Below are 21,891 nucleotides of genomic sequence, written 5' to 3' on the forward strand. Positions count from 1 at the left end.
TGTATATTGTGTGTATAGATATCGTCTTTCTGACTTTTCCAGTAATAAAATGATCCCTCAAATTATATTATGAATTTTATTATGTCTGATCTGTACTTATGATGATGTAATTGATACATGTATCAGCACATTCGTGTTCAAATCATGTCATTTGTTGATAACATATTGAACTTCGATTTATGTAGGTATAATATTTATGTTATAAGTGATTATAACTCTCTCACGCACTAATTTTCTATAAATTATAAAGCTAATATATTCCATGTTTGACGTATTGTGAATATTCCAAAATGTTGTGCACTAATGCACTATAATTACAGCCCCAATTTCCTTTTAAATTTTTTCTTTTTTACTTTTTTCTGTAAATTAAGATGTTCCCAATTTTTAATTCAATGTTCGTACACAGCATGTAATATGGAATCGCAGAAAAAATGTCCACGGAAAAAAAGCCCTCCGAAAAAATTTTATTTTTTTTTTATTTTTAAAATAAATTTACAATCTATACCTTAAGCACAATGAGTAAATGTGAAACAGAAAATATATAAGGTATCAAAACAATTAATATTAATAATAAAAAAGTGCTTCGATGTTTGACTTCAGTACCTCGTTCGATCAGAAAGTGAATCTAGTTGGTACTTTGGGGGGTCAAAAGTAAAAAATTCTTAATACTTTTCTAAATAATTGAGAAAAACAAACTAAAAATTAATGAAAAAACTGGAAATTTTACGCACACTCATTTTTCGACAAAATCACTTTTGATTTTTGATGTAACTTTAAAAAAAATTACCATATTTACATGAAATTTTCACCGAATGTTTATATAAGTATATTCTATCCACCGTGCAATTTTCAAAAACTTTCGATTTAAGTTGAACTATTCATAGGCATTGGAAATTTTTTTAAATTAATATTGATAAAAATGTATTTGTTAGGCAGAAAAGCTTGAAAATTTAATACAAGGCTCCTTACATATTTTTACTATAGCAATTGAAAAATAAAAGAAATACATAGTCACAATTTTTTTTTATAAGCATTCAAAGTTTGAATTTTGACAACATATTATGTAAAACTCACGAAAATTCACAAATTATTTTAAGCTAGAAATTAATAAAAAATTTTCTTTTTCTATAATTATCGATAAAAATGTATTTGTTCGGTAGAAAAACTTTAAAATTTAGTACAAGGCTTCTAACACATTTTAACAATAGCAGTTGAAAATTAAAATAAATTTATAGGCACAATTTTTTTTATAAGCATTCAAAGTTTGAATTTTGACAACATATTATGTAAAAATCACGATAATTTGTAAATTATTTTATGCTATAAATTAATAAAAAAATTTTCTTTTATATCTAAAATTTGAAAATTTAATACAAAGCTCCTAACATATATTTACAATAGCAGTTGAAAAATAAAAGAAATAGATAGTCAACATTTTATTTTATAAGCATTTAAAGTTCAAATTTTGAATAAATACGTAAAAATTACAGCAATGTTAAAATTATTTTACGCTAGAAATTCATAAAAATTTTCGTTTTATATCCAAAGGCTCCTAAAATATTTTTACAATAGTAATTGAAAAATAAAAGAAATTTTTTTTTATAGGCATTCAAAGTTTGAATTTTGACAACATATGTAAAAATCAAGAAAATCACGAAAATTTGCAAATTATTTTAAACTATAAATTCATAAAAAATTTTCTTTTTAAATCTAAGATTTGAAAATTTAATAATCTATAATATATTCTAGACAGATAAACCGTCTTCGCTCAGAATCGTTTTTCGTATACAATGATATAATATCATTGGATTCAAATTTAATTCCATCCATTACAGTAACCCACTTGTAACCTACTGTGCAGTAGAGCAACATCCACGACTTACCCGCCTTTTTTTTATCCAATGTTCAATGTTTATGAAGAGGGCAATTGCCTAGATGCTCCCCTGTTCCCCTAAATCGCGCCTCTGTAGCTAATGCCCATAGTTGTCGGGCTTATTATTAATAAAATCAAAATAAATAAATAAATATAATGTAGTGATTTTAACTATTATTACTATGTATTTATGTTATTGCCGTGTACGTAAATGGAGACTATTTTTAATTATTTTAATATCTTGGAATTGTAAAAGCACTAATAGCAGTTAGTCTATCTGTCACCATCCGCCGAGTTAAGACCGTGCAATATGTTGTAATATAAATATTATCTTTAAATTCTGTCATTGATTTTTTTCTAAATTAACATCCTGACGGTCAAATGATAAATGTAACCACCAATCACACCATATCACCAAGTTAACAACTCTTAATCGATTCTTACATACCAAATATTAAATATGCCACAGAACCTACTACGGGAATTAATTGATGATCCTTTTTAAATAAAAACTAAATTTAAAAATAATATTAATATATTATACAACAATTTTACTGTTATGACAATAATGTAAATGTATATACCAGACAGTACCAACGACGACGTAGCATTATTGCAGCAGACGTAGGAGTAGTGGAGGTTGTAAAGATGTGTGAGTGCTCAAACTTTTACTTCCAATTACTATTTAAATAATTAATTTTTTGGACTTTTCTCATTATATGCATATATAGTTTCTCATTTACACACCAAATACTTTGCATTAAAAAAAAAATCATGAAAATCGGGCCGGCAGAACTTCAGATATAACTGTCATAATAAATCGCCTCACGTTTTAATAATATAATAGATGCATATATCTGCTTATAAATTTAATGATTTAATGTAAAAATAGAAGTGGTTCTTATTTAAAAGTAAGAGATATTATTTCAACAGGACACCAATATAGAATGTTATATAAAGTCCAAGGCTTTAAAAATATTATTACTCCGATTCATCCTTCAAAATTCCAAAATTTATGAATTAAATCAAAACATTATTGAATTATTATCGAATAATACTTTATTGGACACAGAGCATAATGTTTTGGTGAATCACTGTGTATACATCGGCATGTTATAGAGACGAAGGTATTGATAATCGTCAATTTTTTTTTTTTAAATATCCATCTATTTCGATTTTTTAATCTTACATAAATATTTTTAGCGTTTATGAACCTTTTTTTTTTAATAAATCAAATTTTGCCATTTAGAAAACATCAATAACATAATTTACGTCTTTACTGCATCGAATTCGACGTAGGTTTACACGTATATGTTATTAGGCTAAGCGGACATGTTTTTATCGTTTCGATTGATCTGTCTATTATAAAATACATCACTGCGACGTCGGGTATATAGTATACTTTGTCTTATTTCCCCTACGTGTTCAGAATTGTTCAATCCTCCCGCCACAAAACAAATATCGATAATATTACTCAAGGTTTAGTGTGGTCCGCGATGTAAGTTAATGTAAGTGGGCTACACAGATTCTTTGAAAATGTCTATCAATACAGTGTATATATTTTTTAAATACTGCGCAATAACGCGATACTATATACATTAAGAAAATTAAATTCTATCCGATCGCTTAATAACATGACGTATCATTCCCATGCATCCCATAACTGCGATCATAACAGTTGTTGCAACATTGTACGATTTCGACCGTCTACAATATAATATAACGGTATAAAATATATTATATGAAGTAGTTATATATATTTTATATACGTGTGTTGTGTGTGTAGTTGATTGGCCGATTTCCAACGGAGTGTCATCGTGTACACGGTTATTTATGTCAGCACTGTGTGCAGGGAAAACGAATTTGTGGGTTTTGTGTAAAATTTCCAATATCTGGATTCGAATTTCTCGTTTGGGGTTAATCCAGATTATGCAGATTTCAGGATACCTAAGCATGTATATAATATAATAATATGATACAATATTATAGTGTACAAGCATTAATTCTTGTCGCTAATTTATGTGTGTACGATACCCTTGCGTGACGAAGAGTATCACTTATTATATGATTGTTATGCGCAACACTCTATGTCTATATACACATATATATATATATAGTAATATAATCTAGATTCATGACAATTAAAAATAATTACTGACGCATGTGAAAAAGTTACTAGTTAACTATTATAAAACTACGGAAAATATTTTTTATCCTTTAATTTAAAATATACAACGTATTTTTTAAATTTTTTTATAAAACATCATAATATTATTATGTATTCAAACATCATAACTTACTAACAAAATATTTAAATAAAATTTTTCGTTTTTGCTCACAACAACATTTCAATTGCAGGTATGAAATAAGTGGGTTGAAGTGGCGAAAGGTGTGCCCTGTATACAGCTACTCCTTGGCCATTACTTAAGCACACAATACTGGTCCAGAGGAATAACGTGAGTAAATATTTGTGTATTGTATGAGCATTACAATAGGGATGTTGTGACAAGGACCTCATCGAGTTCAACGCTGAATTTTGCAGTACCTACGGGACGCAAACAGGGGTGACTCGGGTAGACCTACCGACGACCAAAAAATCTTAACAAGTCTCCTAATATAATATATTTATATATATATATATACATATACTAACCGCATAGATTGTATAATATTTTCTCTGTATAACTCTACATACATAATACGTCATGCTACTTTCTTCCGGCATTCTCTTTAGCCCTCATCATCACAATAACAGTAATATGTGGTTTCGTTATTACAATATAATATGAATATTATAATAATACGATGACATTACGTATTCCTTTTGCTGCGATTGGCCGGTGTCCAACCAAGAGTATCATCGTGGGTGAAATAATTTATTTGTGCGACGCGCCCGTGTTGTGTAGGTACGTAGGACGACGATGGCTCCTCTCCTCTTTCGATATGTACCGGAAATCCCTTATAACACCATAATACTGTTATTATTATTATTACTATTATTGTAGTGCCGTTGTCATTACAACCTACTCCCCTGAACGTGGTGTATAGGAAGGGTCTGTTGGTACACACCACACACACGTATACACATATATACGTACTGCACGTCGCGCGCGACCCGTGACGTTTCCAGCCCAACAAATCAGGCACCTGGCCAACCAGCGATATATATATATATAATATATATATAAGTACGTAGTACAACATAATATTATTATTATATTATGAGAGATAATGATGACATATATATAAATATATACTAAGTATGAAAATATGATTTAGCGATCTGCAGTGACTTAGCTCGATAAACAGAGAGACCCGTCGATGTGTCCTCTTTAAATTGTTGTAGTATATTATTATTTTAGTATCAGCGTCTGATATCATGTTATAGGAGCCAGGAAGTACCTATTAGATTGTTTGCGATGATTGAATTCGAATGATTGTCGAATTTAAATCTCCAAACATTGAAAAACACGGGGTTAAGCGCGCGGGATGGTTATTTTTTTTTCACATCATACATACTATTGCGCACGTGCTTATATCAGAAACATGGTTACGGTTATACCGTAGGAGAAGTGATATCGATAATATTTTGGAATATTATCTATGATTTTGAAATTTATCCATCTCTCTCGGAGTCATACGGATTTGAAGCCATGAGGGTTTCCGCACTACACCATATCACCTGCGGCGTGTGTTACGACCGTAACGTATTTCAATATTTGTATTACTCCCGTTAAAATTGAATCCATGGTAGTTTCATCGTCAATTTCTATTTTCAATTAACTATATTTTCGAAAACTCGACAATCATCTGAAGTATAATATAATATGTTTGTTCATTTGAATCACATCTGATAATCTATTTATTTTTTTGCTACATTATTTTTTTTTCCATGACTGACGCGTGTTCCTCTATTATCATTTTGATGTTAGTTGATAAAATATTTTGACATCTGTAGTCATGATGAAAAATCCTGTAAAAAAATATAAAATATTTACGTGTGGTACAAAATGACCAATATAAAACTAGAAGTGTTGGTATTTTTTGTGCACGTAAACAATTCACGGAAGTTAACTCGAGCTTATAAATATTGTGTCATGAAAAGTACCATCTTTATAATATTATTGTTACTATACTATAATAAAGCTTGCCGAAAATAAAGTAATAAGAGTAAGAGATTATTATATTTTAGCTTTCTGTATATTACATTATAGTAATATATATTATGATTCACGACTGTTTGGCAGAATGACGCCAACGTATATTTAACTTTTATTTTTTTGTTTATTAAACTTATTGTACGAGTTATTACAGTTTTGGCTGTGTCTTATCATATCATAGAGTAAACTCTTCTTATGTCGAAACTCAAGGGAAACAGAAAAAAAAAAGTTCGAGATATCGAGTCTTGTCTTGTTAATATTAAAAAAAATGTTAATATTATTCTAGTTTTAGACAAAAGACTAACTTGGGGTCCTCATCTTAAATTCAAAAGAAAGTCTCTCAATTCAAGATCTCACTTACTACGTCCTATGTTAAAATCCAAACTCCCAATCCATAATAAAATAAAAATTTACAAATCATTGTTAAGACCAATCTGGTCTTATGGAGCCCAAATATGGGGTTGTGCAAAACCAACCCAAATTAAAACAATCGAAGCATTTCAGTCCATTTCCCTCCGCACAATAACATCAGCTCCTTGGTTTGTTTCTAACCACACCCTCCATAAAGACTTAAACATTGAAACAGTTGAGAACTTAGTTAAAATCCGCTACAAAAAGTTTCATTCCAAATTACTTCATCATCCAAATCCTCTGATTGCAAATCAACACTCAGCCACAATTCCAGGTAACCCCCTCGTCACCTCAAAAGACGTTGGTGTCGCGACCTCCTAAACTGAAACACCACTCCATATCCTAAACGTCTCAACTCAAAAGGGTCCTATCACTGGATAGCTTCCCTTCTCATGTATCCAAAGTCACTATTATAATTGTAAACATATTTGCTTATTGTATTTTATTATATACAGATTGTAAATGTTATTTTGTTAATAAATAAAAAAAAAAAATTCTAAGAGGATTTTAATTGAGGCTGACATAACAAACAATTTGAGATATCAACGTTCAACATAATAAGAATCTAACTAACTTTTTAGTACCTATAATATAAAACAAAAATGTAGTCAGTTTATGATTATCTAGCAATCTTGATGGTACTTGTATTCATAAATTCAGTAGAATACGTATATTAGAAACTATACGTAAACTCATTTAAATTTTGATTTTAATAATACATATTGCTTTGTTGTTATATAACATCCATTTAACAATCACTTATGAAAAAAAGAGATTCTCAAATTTTGAAAAATAATTTGTACAGATCCAACTTCCTAGAAGTAACAATATACTCCAACACTGTACAATATTTGAGCATTTCGAAAAAACCCTACTAAATTTTGTAAGGTAAATATTATTATTATTGTTGTTTAATGTTTATGTTTATAAATCGGAATTAGAACCAGTAGTCTTTGAATAATTAAGCTATAAAGTTCATAAATTATTGCACCTAGGATATATTGTCCATGATATTATATTCAAAGATATGGAGACTATTACGATAACTTTAAAATTTTAGTCAAAAAATTATTATTTTATATGTATACAAGTAAAAAATATATGAGTATGAAATTTGGTCAGTGGTATCGTTTCATGATGAAAATATCCACTAATAAAAGATTTTCCGAAATTCTTAATAATTGTTTGTCATTGGTTGCAGATTATAGTAATAATAGCAGAAATTAGTATTTTGTATTTTTGTGTATTAATGGTTGCAATATTTTGTCCAGGCAGATTAGGTAAAAGCATACATCGAATCGTCACATTTATATCTTAGAACTAAAAGTTTGTTTTGTAGCTTTCATCTACCCATATTCAAAAACTGCTTGATTGATTTTGACAAAAATCTCAGATTTTTTTTAGAAATATTTGAATATCAGAAAAGTTTAGAAAGTAATTTAAAAATATATACCAAGTGCTAAATCGAATTCACAATTTTCGGTTTCCATATAAATTAATTAATTTCATAAAGCTAGATTAAAAAAAATAAATAATAATACGCCGATTGAAGTGAACTTGAACATTCTAAAATTGAGATATTATACTCAAAGCGAGATACACCTATTTATCGTTTTATCTTATACTTGTTTAATTTTTCCCGAGCAAAGCTGGGTTATTCAGTTAGTCTAATGTATTAAATTTGATTTAAAACCAATAATAAAGATTAGGTGTTATCCAAAGTAGGTACATATTATTATTAAATTTCGTGGAAACTAATCATTCTCATTTTCAAATAAGATACATCTACATTAAAAAAAACATTTTTAGTAAAATAGGCAGTTTTTATTTTAATGAATGAAGTTAATAGGTTGCATCTTAAACTATGTGAAAAGTCTATATTTCTAATTATAATATAATAGATTATTTAACATAGGCACCTACTTAATAATAAATTAGAATCATAATAAATGCAATATTAAAGGATAAAATATGTGTGAGCATGTTTGGTGAGCACTTAACTTTACTGATTATTAAATTCTGTATAGGTACTACATACCCTAATCGTTAAATACAGTCTGTAAACAATAGCTCAGTGTACTCTAAGACTTAATCTGCGCATTGAGTAGTTCAATTTTAGATTTTTTACTTTTTTTCGTTAATTTTCAAACTAAATTATTACATACATTAGTAATATATAATTGACTATTTATGTATCTAATACTATGTATAATTAGCTTCAAGCAAATTCTTCTTTTTCTAGAATTTAAGTAGTTATGTGATTTATATTTGATCACATACTGAATTTTATAATATAACTTAATTAAATTGAATGAATAGTCACATATTCATAGGGTATTTCCTGTGGTCGTCAAAGTGTACTTTAGATTCAATTACAACCATCACCCACCGATTGCACTGTTATCACTCGGGCCAGGATTTCAATGCTAGTGCATATTTTTTTGGTTAATCTTAGAGAATGCTTTCCAAGTACATAATTCGTTTCATGTAACGAGTGTTTCAAACCTAAAAATGTTGTTTTACATTTTTTTTGCATATACGATTTTTCATATTTAAATAATTTTTAGCATTTTTGAGTCGTATTGTTAGTTTTGACGCATATTTGTTCAATTCCTTTACTATACAAAATATTATGTAAAGATAAATTATTTTCTTAATATTTAAGTTGTTTTAGTTTAATAAGTTTATCGGGTTTTTCCATACGAATTATCAATTTTTATTTTCCGATTCTATTTTTATCTTATTTAAATATTTAATAATTATTAATTGTGAAGTGACACCCGTACTCGGACAAATAACAAATAATCAGTCAGTTCGTGTTACATTGCGGTCGTATTACGTACCTATGTTTTTATTTTATATTCGTAATTTTAACTGTGTTAAATATTGTGTTAAATAATGTTCAAAATAAAATCATCGGTTTCTTCTTGTTTGCAGTACGTAAACGAACTCAGAAGAGACGTTTTTACAACAGATAGGACTATTTCACTCTGTAAAATTTGTAATATTAAAGTCACCGATGAAAAAAAAATGTTCGATTCAGTAACGTCATAATATATCAAGAGAAAAATCATATAAATGCATAAACAATCGATGAAAAAAAAATCTGAAAAAACCACTTGTAAGTAACATATTAATCAATGATAATTATTTGTTAAAAAAATTATAGTAATATCTTATTTATAAATTATAAATTAAAGAACTAAACAGTATCTATTAAAAAATATATTTGTCATTTTTTAGTCCATTTTTGTGGTAAATATCATTTTTAAGTGAATTTATGGCTATTTTTTAGAACGGATTTGTAAGGTTGCAAGGAAATTTAAATCCAGGCCCTAGTTATCACCAACCGATGTGTCTTTTCGTGCCTAAATAGAAAAATACTATCAAATGCGATCAGGTGGGAGTTGCGACGATCAACGCGTGAGCAAAATAAATTATTATCACCATTATTATTATTATATAATTATTCGCATAATAATTATTATTATGGTTATTACATTTAACAAAACATGTGTGTGGTATAGATGTGTGTCGGGTCACCCGTGGTGACTAGAACGAATGTGTCGTAGACTCGTTACCTCCTATGCGTCTAGTAACATTAGTTATATACTTATATATAGAATAATAGTATAACACGTCCTACTAAAATCTATATTATTTTACTAAATATAATGTAAAATAATAGCAACAATAAGCTCGCGTAGTTAGAACATATAATATAATTTGATTATAGCTGTCTTGACAATATATCGAATAACTAAACACACAAAATAATAATAATATTATTATTATGTACCTTTGTCCTATGCTCGTTCATAAATATATATTTTCTTAGATATTTAGGTCACCGGAGTATCAAGAGGTCTTACATTACTACAATGGTGTTCAACAAAATTAAATTTAAATTAAATGAAGTAGCACTGCTATTATAGTTGTTGCTCTTGACTAAACTACTCTAACACTTATTAACAACAAAAAATCCATATACGCTTTTCACACTTATGACACAAAATCGTTCTTATAGCTTTTACGGAAAATACCAAAGCACCGCGATGCATTGAATATTATTTTGGTCGCATAACTGTTAAAAACGTTAATATAATATCTTGAGTCGTGATATTGATATTATTATCTCCGTGATTATGATAATCTAATAAGAGTCCTGATTATGTCATTGTAATATTGCTAACCTTTCGGAGAATAATAATAAGTGGTAAAATATATAGGATGATATATGTATAACAATAATTGATAAAACGCATAATAATTATATGAATAGAGTTCACCTAATATTTTAGAAATACAACGTATTATCCATACTTTAATTCATCAGAAAAGAACATTATAACTTATAATAATATCGTTTAAGTTAAACCGGTTTAAGTACCTATAATATAGAATATTTTATTGTTCTGCGTACGCATCATCGTTTCAGATACTTAGGATCAATAATAATATAATGGAGTTAGTAAAATAACATAATATTATTATTATTCGTGTAGTTTCAAAATTTTTTACCGTGATAATCGTAAAATTATCTCCAACCGTGACAATCAAATGAAAAACAATTTTGCGCGTATGAAAAAAAAAATCAATTGTGCATTGTAATAATATCCGTCATAAACCTGTAATTATATTATTTATATATAATCTGATTTTATTATTTAATTACATTTCTATACAAGTTTTTTATCGGAAAATCGCGATATGTATACTATAAAAAATATAAAAATAATCTTGATACAGCTAGTATATCGTTACGGCCGTTCACTCTTGATCAATTTGTAATAAAAATTATTTTAAAGTATAACCTGCGATTGCCGGATTGCTGGTACATTTTATCATTATTTTTACTAATAGGTACTGTTTTTATCAAAAACAATTTGATTGTTAATACAAATTATTGAAAATTGCTGTTAGGATTAAACTATAGCATAGTTTATCTTGAATGATTTATGATGTGTGCGTATTTGAAAAAGATAACATAATATTTTCGATATTTAAAAGTCCAATAATACATAATGGTATTATAATTATTTTAATAATATGACATTTAAAAAAAAAATTTTAATTATTATTTTTATTGAAGAGTTATATGCTTTTATTCACGTTTTGCCCGTTGATATTTAAAATATAATTTTACAAATCCAATTATATTTTAAAATGCTTAGATTTTATCGTACTTAATCAATTGCATTGCCCTCAAAACAAATCTGTAATATTAAAATTTTTAACTACACGATTAGATACTAATTTTTTTATTTACATAATTTAAAATACATAATTTAGTGTCACTTGAAAAGTTATCTTTTAAATTTTGATCTTTTTACTCCAGAGACAAAAGAAAATAATTGAATCTTTTGCCTAACTGCATGTGAAAAAAATATTTTCTTCTTCTTTTATTTTGGTTTATTAGTTTAAAAATTACAAAGATTTTTTTTCTCCACGCGATTATCAATAGTTTTTGTAGGATGGAAGTTTGAAAATAAACAGTCGTTAAGCTTAAGCACACTATTTAAACATTGAATTTGAATTAATTCATATAATTTTTTGCTTATTATAAATTAAGATAATAATATGAGGGTTAAAAAATATTGAACTTTTCATAATAATAAACATCATAGTATATTATCGTAAAATATAGGATTTATATACTACGCGAATTATATTATTTAAAAATCGTAAACCAATTGTTTTTCAATTAGAAAGAATCATCTTTTACCTTTTATATGCATAATACAAGTATATTATACTGTTGATAATAGAATAAATCGTACCTATTAATATTTTTTTTTTTTTTTTTTTTTTTTTATAATAAGACATTCCTAGCCTATTCCTAGCCTATAAGGCTATCTACATCTATGGATAAATAATATAATTTTTTTTTTGACTAATTTTAACATGATATAAGTATTTACAATTACAGAGCGATAATTACAGTAGTGACTAGTTATTTAATAGCATTATCGAATAAAATCGTGTGGGTGACCGCGTTTACCTAACCTATTCATATAACATCGCATAATTCTATACACTCTATTATCACAACAATGGGCCGATGAATGTTCATTTTATTTCATCAAAACTCTCTCTATCTCACCGTGTACCCAGCTTTATATATATATATATCCAAACACTTTCCGATCGAATGGATCAGGATTTCCCATACAACCCGTAGAGATCTGCCGTGCGTATAAACACCCATACATGTATAGGTGTAGGTATAGACGTGTAAAAAATCGCTTACCCGCCGTTTTTTTCGTGGCTGTCTGTCGGTAAAGTCATTATTTACTTCCGGTCATTTCGACAATAATTCTTCGAATCTTTGAACTAGAAAGTTGGTTTTGTTACATGGATGAGCCCGCGTAACGGTCTAAACGAAATATCGAACAAAACAAAAACACACACACGCACACCCGAATATATATTATATATAGAGTATATATCGTATAAAATATCGCGTTGTATATAGCTATTGAATTGGATGTCGTATTACCTATCGGAAAATAAAATAAACCGCTCTGAAAATAAGACTCTTTTTAAATCTAATTGTGCGTCGGAAAACTCGGGAGTGAATAAGTTCCCTCGTCCCTTTCATTGTGTGTGTGTGTGGGGGGGGGGGATTGATATAAACACAACGGCAGATCTTGTCCACTTTTAACGTTTTCGCGTTCAATATTTATTATTTATTTTTTTTGTACAATAATTTATCCCTCCGCAGGTGAACCGAATATCCTGCAGGGTACCATGATAGTATGTGCATCCCTCAAACGAATACGTCTTTCATTCCATCTTTCCGCTTCACCTATATACCACGCACCAAGCCCTAGTCAGTATTGTTGTTTGCACAACGATCGATATAGTCCCACCACGTGTATCTCAACCATATTATATATATATGTCATATTATATACTTCCCCAGATCTGTTAGTTAATACAGACCTGCAACCGCAGAATAAAGTGACACGGCCTGACATAATATGTATATGTATGTAATATCGTATATTATGTAGGTACATGCATGTTACAATAATAACATACCGTATATATTGTTGTCTTCGTAGAACATATTCTAAATCCGTAAATTGGGTTTTGGGTGGAATTCGTATTGAATACAAAATATAAAATATGCAATATATACCTATTATTTATACATAACATTATAGAATAGTCGAGTAAGTTAAATTGGATTTTAAAAACAATAATAAATGCCTTCGGTATAACGATCCAGAAAACGTATTATTATAGTTTGTATTTTAATGTATTTTTTACCTATACCTACAACAGTGGTGTAGCTAAGATTTTTGAGGGATGGGGCTGATAATGTGTTTACCTTTACACAGATTTGGCTTAACCATAGGGTTTTCCATGATTTGGGATACATAGGGTTTTATTTTAATTTTCGGTTTTTTAATATGGCTATACGAATTTATAGAAAATCGCAAAAACTTTCATAAACCACGGAAAAAAATCTTTTTAATTTTCTTAACATTTTTAGCAGGGTGGGCGGTAGAAGATGTAATTCTTATTCAACAATGTTACAGTTATTTAATACTTTTCGGAAGTTGTTTTTACGATTAATTGTTAACATTTTTGGGACACCATGTAACTACACCGCTGTTGTAGAATATTGTCACAGCTCTTCAAAAATCTAAATAAAAACAAAAACTTCCATGCTTTTCGCTCATAGCTTGCTCTTTAGCATTGGTATTTTATTATTATGCATTGGTTATATTCTTATGGTAAACTTGAAGGAATATAACTCACATGGCCAAGGCTAGTTTTATTATTATACGTACACATATTGCAGACTCGTATGTGACAGACAACATTTTAGAAAAAAGCTTAATCTATACCAGGAATGGGCAATTGGCGGCTCGCGTACCTTTTTTATCTGGCCCGCGCTACATTTTCAAATTACTTCATATAAAACCTCATCCTAAAGTATCACATTAAATAATAATTGTAAATATAAATAAATAAAGATAAAAAATAAATGTTAGTAAATTTGAAGGACTTTTTTTTTGCTTTTTCCTATGCACTGCGGCCCGCTAGATTTTAAAGTACTTAAAAGTGACCCGCTAGTTACTTTGAGTTGCCCATCCCTGATCTATACAGTTGAGTTTGACAATAATAGTTTATGACATAATTTGACCAAACCTAAGGCATTGTGTTTTATTATTATTACCTATACACTGAGTTAAATTAAAAAAAAAAAAGAAAAAAACACTTGATTTTAATTATGTATTCATTTGCGTTATTTTATGCCAATAATACGAGGGCGGGCTGATAAGTAATATGATTGTTTAATCCTCCGATTTCCCTTGACCAAATCATCGACTTTTTGTTTATGGGCCTCGTCAGTAACCGTCACCGGCCGTCCACTTCGATCCTGATCGGTAATAATCGCTTTTCCTACTTCAGAACCTTTAACCCGTAATGCCCAACGACGAACAGAACTTACATCGAGAGTTTGATTTCCATAAACCGCAAGCAGGCGTCTATGAATATCGACTAGCTTCACATTTTCTGCAACGATAAATTCAATAACAGCACGCTGTTTGAACCACACATCTGAAGGGGTCGTCATTATAGATTCCATAAATAATAAAATATTAACATTACACTATCGCGTCTTCGCACACACTAAACCAACGACATAAGCTATTATATTGACAACAGATGACAATTTTATCGTACATCTAAAAATAACCATAAGATAAGAGGCATTACTTATCAGCCCGCCCTCGTAGGTTGGTAACTCATATTTTTCGATTTTGAATATAATAGTTTTAGTGCTTATACCTAGCGCCCTTGAGTTGCCAATGTAACATCATATCATAACACGGCGCAGTGAATAGGCTATTTTGGTACACCAGTATCGTCGGATCGCTTTGTGCTTTAAACCTATCATAATATATTTGGCCGACATTATACATCAAAGTAAAGTAATTATGTGGGGTACATAAGTAATAAGATGGAATTTTTAAAATAGTATGTATATCGTACGTGTACCTACAATATAATTATGTTTATAACGGACTCAACGCAATTTAATGATGTTTTTTTTTTCATTTTAAACCGATGACAACATAAGGAGAATAATAATATTATATCTAATTATTCCAAGTGTTATAAATTATAGGTATCTATTGGTGAGAACAAAACTAACTTATTAACTTTTGTTTTTAACGGAAAACATTTTAATTGCAATTTATAAACAATACATTTATTTTAAATGGAAATCGTTACAAACAATATGAATATCTATTATTAATTAATATTATTATTATTTTATAGCATTGCAGTTCACCACGCACGGAATCGATCGGAAATTATTTATTATAATTTTATAATGAAAATATGAAAATATAATCTTATAGACTTATTAGCTTCGGGAAACCCTATCGCTGATGAATAATAATACCATACATTATTTTAAACAACTTTAATTATGAAATCTCTCTTGCGAATGCTGAAATACGTTCCCGAGATACCTCTGAATCCGGGACATTAACCAAATCGAGCTGTCACAACGCATTGCCATATTTCATCGGTTGTCAATGTACATCGTAGATCGATCATTTTTATTTTTAGCAGAGAGATGGAGAGAGAGATATGCATTTTATCCACCTGTTATGTAGGAGCGTATTTTATTTTTTACCTCGCAACTGTGTTATTATAATAATATGTGTGCGACGTGCGTGCAATGTACAAGAGGTCTGTTTTTTTTTTCATGAAATAGTATATATTTTGTTGCAAGTCGTTCGCATAGTGTTTCACCATAATAGCAAAAAACCTCGTCTGTAACATTCGTCTGATGGTATTATTCTTTCGAAAAGCTTACTGACATGTTTTTAATCGATTAGTTTTCCAAACCTCTTCCAACAAAATGGTCGATAATAATACGTTTTGAAATGAAAAAAAAATCACTTATAGTGAGATCAAAAACAGTTGTCTGACCTACATAGTATATTAATTCAATATTTTTAAACCACTAAACGTCTGTTAACTGTTCGATTTTGTTTGTAATTTTTTTCTTACAACATAAAAGCGTTTTATCAAAAATAATAATATCACTTGATTTCGTAAACTCGGCGATAAAGACTTGGTCTGTGCGCTCAACTCGATTCGCACCATTCATTCGCCTGCTGTCTCCCATTTCATGCTGACAACCGTCTATTCTCGTTAAGTTTTTAGTGTCTGGTTGAATAAACAACCATCGCCTACCATTTAATGAACCAATAGTCAGCTATATTGGTCGATTCGAACAATGATTTAGTAGTTCATTATAATATTGGTCTGTAACATTTTAGCGAACCATTTAATAATTTATTTTTATTTTATTATTATTATTACTATTTTTTTTTTACGGAACTGGACACATGCGTTTTTTAAATAATTACTATTTTAGTACATGGTACAAACGACATGTATAGTAAAATAGTTTCCGAAATGATGTGTCGCTAATTGAAAATAGGACTTTGGTCAAAATGCGTCAGTCACCGTAATATGAAGTATATAATACGCACGTCAAATCAGTCCTGAGTCTATGCATATTATACTCACATATTATATTTATTTAGAAGGATGATCATGAGAGAGCGGAGTTATAAGGTTCAGTTTCGGTTAAACGTTGTAATGGACAAGACGTGTTTAAGGGATTTTACCGACGGCTTTTGTCTCGGAATTGTATACACGTGCGCTGGTGTGTGTGTGTGTGTGTGTGTGTGTGTGTGTGTGTGTGTGTGTGTGTGTGTGTGTGTGTGTGTGTGTGTGTGTGTGTGTGTGTGTGTGTGTGTGTGTGTGTGTGTGTGTATGTGTGTGGAGAACATCAATTAAATCCCTAAAATCGTTAATTCCCTAGACGTCGTCAATATATGTATAAATTGATAGTAAATCGTATTTTGTCACCACAACTCGTCGTTCCATATCAATAAAGTGTAGTGTTCGTTCTCAGCTAGACAACTGGTGAGAAACATATTGTCACACTTTACCATCGTCATAATATATTTTGTGGATAAGTGACAACGCATAACAAATAATATATTAGATAATTAAAAAAAATCTTTGTGCATCCCCTTCGAGTCTTGATTATATTATGTCCATGTACGACGTTAATAGTAAATTTAATAGTTCTTAAATCTAACTAAACCATATTTGGTGACTATTAACTTATCAAATTTTTTTCATGAAATTTTAAATCATAAGTTATTCCATTAGAAAGTAGTAAGAAAAAAATCGCGGACACAATTAATATTTTGAAAAATAGGATAATTATTGTTAAATTGAATAGGTACAGTTATTGTAATATTTAATCTTTATATAATATCTAAATAGTTATGTTAAACTTGCAATTATTGTAAATTGATATGTATATTAATTTATTAAAATAGAATTTAATATCCATATAATAGCATTACGCCTTGCTTAATTATACACACATATCACATAAAAATAATATAATACTATTATTTTATAAATGTATTTAAAAATATCGATGTTGAAATATTATATCATGCAAAATAATATGTACATTTTAGTATTTATAGAAATTAGTATAGAAATATTTTTCTAAATATATGTCCATCATAAATTATATTTTATTTCATATCACATCGTACAATTTCTTTTTTTTAGGTGAATTCCTATCAACAGCTGTGATAACTACACAAAAAATAAAAATAAGGTAAATCTCAAAGCTTAGTACCAAAAGAATGACATGTTAAGAAACATAACTTATATCTCACCAGGAGAAAGTGTCAACGGAGTGATTCGCTTTTCAAACCCAAAATTCGTCGATCCAATCGATTTTTGCTGATTTCCTAGTACCCACGAGGTCTTACGACTAGGTAAGTCACCTAAAATGAATCTTTTTAAATCGTAACACACTAAAAATATAGTACAGATCTACTGACTATCTGTAATATTCGCGTCACGAAAGTCTCATTAATGACGCGCGGTGGTCGCCTTTTCAGATCTCGTCGTCCATTATTTTATACTATATTTATTTTTAATTGGTACTCGTCTACGGGAAGAGCGCCGCCGATGAGAGACTGCCAGAGTACTTTTGCGCACGACGTGTATTATGTGTGTATATGGCATCTCTCGGAGATGAACGTGGACGGCTATGCATGATGACGCATGACAGGTCCGCCGTCGCAGACGAGCGCGTTAATAAACATTCCATAAACGTTAACTCGTGCTGGTAAGTGAGGCGGAGAGACTGAGAGATCGGTAGAAAGGGTTCGAAGAGAGATTTTGAGATAGACAGGGGGAGAAGTGGAGATGGAGCGCGCTTTAGACACCTATTTTGCGGTGGTTACCACCAATACCACGCGTGGTCCCAGCATTCGGTCCATCAATCATGCGCGCTCCGCAGTAACTTTCCGATTACAAGAGATTTACGAGCAATTACACGCGCTGCCTCCACCTCACACCTCCACCGCAAGTATGTCGTATCTCTCTTCCACTCCCGTCTTTGAGCGCTACCCTCTAGCCACCCTGGAAACACTACTCTCTCCGACTCGTCTCCTCGTCCCACTCACCGCATCGCCGTTTGAAACTGTTGGCACGCACAACACGTAACGATGATAAATGACAACTCGGGAGGCGCGCCGGGGTAGGATCGGTTGAAAGCATCATCGGTGGCAGTTTCACGTGGTCGTCCACCTCATGTTATCGTAAATAATAATAGCAAAAATATTTTCAATATAATGTATGTTTAGCGAGTTTTCAAAGTTGCTTTCAAGATACACTTTTGTTTTTCCTCAAACTCGTCTTCCAGCCAGATTCGTTCTCTATGCACTATATAATATACATGTATACCCTCGGGGTCGAGTAAAGTGTATTTTATTTTTATTATCATTACTATACTTTACGTTGCACGCTCACCGTTCCCGGTAGAAGCCCAATAACTGTTTACGACGGTTACAGACGATTTCCGTTACTTCGTCGTAATAATATAACTAAACTTACTCTGTATAATAAACCCATGGGTAGTATTTTATGAGACACACAAAGTAACGAATTCATCTTCGTTTTCGTAAAAACTCGTGTGTCCATAAAGTATATAACATTATAAAATATATGAATAGTTTCTTTCCGACTCGACGACGATTTAATAAGAAAACAATGATATAGTACCTGATAAAAGTTTTCATTCTTATTGCACATTGCCGGTAACAATATTTGTCTTATAATTCGAATTGTCCAATTTGTATTCATTTTGTGTAATTTCGACTGACCCACAAGATCCATGCCGAGGTATGATCGATTTTTCACCGCATATACAATGGATGATAAACAATATTTTCTTGTGAACTCATAAAAGATTATTGATAAATTATTGGACACGAGAGTGTAAGTATGTGGCTAATATTTTCTTTAGTCTGGAGTGTAAAAAGATATTTCAAAAAATTCTGAAACCATCTCTTGCAAAAGAAACAATGTTTTCTATGAGAATTTTAAATTTGGGTTGGTACTGCAGATTATAGATCAGAGCATTCTTAGAAAATCTTTGTGGATATAGCTCATAATATAGTATAACCTCGCAGTGACTTTTGACTTTAAGGGAAATGAGTTCTAGTCGTGAGGTATTTGTTTTCTAAAAATATGTGCACGTTGTTTTAAATTGTGTTATTTCTAGATTTGATGTGAGACTAAAAAGCGCTATTTTTTCAATTGATTTCCCTCGAACACTAATGATAAATCTGTAATATGATTGTATATTGTCTAGCCATTGAGAATCAACGAAAAAAAATAAATACTTTTTGTGATTTTTTTTTTTGTAAAAAACAAATATCTCTCGAATAGAAATAAAGCTATAGATAGATGTGTTGAGCTTGAGAGAAATAATGATGAAAAAAAAACACTGCCATTTGCCCCTAATAGACGTATTCGAAGAATATTATTATATAATGTCAAACAAACGTGCTTTCAGATGTTTTTATATACTATAGAGTATAGACACTCGCTTTTATCATCTTTAAAGCGCTTATATATATATATATATATATATTTTGTTTTTTACTATAAAAGAAATTAACAATTATTTATATACATGTTTATATAATAAGTAAATGTGATGACTGTTACAAACAATGCTGTAATCCTGAAAAAAGTACTATAATGAGTTATAATATCAAACATTTATACTATCATTAGGTATCACTTTGGCAGAGGGTAAATAACACAACACATATACACTAACTGTACAAATTAAAATTAAAATTAAACATTTTTTTTATATTTAAATCTGATCGAATACTTGGTAGAGGGTAAATAACACAACACCCATACATTAATTGTGCAAGTTAAAATTAAAACTAACCGTTTTTTTTTTAAATAAAATTATTGAAAAACATTTCATAAATGTTGTATGGATTCCGATTTTGTTAAATTATTTCTTTTCAATCTTGGTTTGTTGTTATCAGCTGAGAAATGGTCTTCTAGCCACGACCTCACGTACATTTCTGAGTTGAACACTTCCATAGGCGGTCCATTACTTTTAATAAACATTAAACTTGATACGTTTGAAATTAAAAGTGATGCACTCAAATTTGTAATATTATTCAAATTATGTTTTATACAAAAAAATGTCTATCTTAAGTGATTCTTAACATTCTTAGTTTTTCTATCAAAAATATTAATAATAATCTAATGACTTTATCTTTATATTATTTGACAATTTCACTACAACAGAGAGTATACAACCTTAATCAGTAGGTATACGCAGTTTATTAGAAATAACTAGAAAGTATACGCCGTATATCCTCTACTACAGCACTGGTTACAAAACATGAAAACCTATGAGAAGAGAGTGTCCAGTGATATGTGATACTATTTCCAATTAAAACTTAAAGGACAGGTAACTTTATAAATATGAAGTAAGAACTAGACATTATTTAATAAATCACGCGGTGATTTGCATTTGAGACGACGGAGAGGATTGTCAAAACATAACATTATTCTATTAATGTACATTTATTACAGTCCCGAAAAATGTTTATGCTCACCGGGTCCCACAAGTTCTAATAAATTCAGAACGACCATGTTACGAAAAAGTCCAAATTGTCACCTTTTATATTTACTATTATAAGAGGACATCTAGTACTATTATATTATTATATATTGCAAGGTTTAACAAAAATAATTGAAAAATTGAATTTATAACCTGCCTGATGATATCTTTTGTTCCATAAATATGTTTTAAAATACATTTTTGTAAGCCACCGACGGGTATCAGAACATAGGTAGGTAATACCAATTAAAAAAAAAAATTGTTTAGACAAAGCATAATATCAGTTGGTTAATGACATCTGTTGTTTGTGCTTTTTGTTGCATATCTTCTATTGTTTATATTCTAGTTTTTAAAACAAAAAAAATGCCCGTACTGAATTAACGTATTCCAACATGCGAAAATTTGTGTTTTATTTAAAAAAC

At 29.7% G+C, this 21,891-nt stretch overlaps 1 long non-coding RNA gene across 1 annotated transcript in view; it reads left to right on the forward strand.

Annotated features, from left to right (window-relative positions):
* The window catches only part of LOC149056552 (uncharacterized), a 49,454-nt gene that overhangs the window by 13,580 nt on the left and 13,983 nt on the right, over positions 1 to 21,891 (forward strand). Inside the window, exons 5-9 of the long non-coding RNA XR_016191119.1 lie at positions 4,232 to 4,329; positions 9,382 to 9,565; positions 9,740 to 9,867; positions 18,088 to 18,136; positions 18,201 to 18,299. This is a non-coding gene — a long non-coding RNA (uncharacterized LOC149056552). The remainder of the gene's footprint in view (positions 1 to 4,231; positions 4,330 to 9,381; positions 9,566 to 9,739; positions 9,868 to 18,087; positions 18,137 to 18,200; positions 18,300 to 21,891) is intronic.

Source organism: Diuraphis noxia, unplaced genomic scaffold (assembly GCF_037042655.1).
Source record: "Diuraphis noxia isolate RWA-SAM2 unplaced genomic scaffold, SU_Dnox_SAM2 contig0003, whole genome shotgun sequence".
NCBI classification, from domain to species: Eukaryota; Metazoa; Arthropoda; class Insecta; order Hemiptera; family Aphididae; genus Diuraphis; species Diuraphis noxia.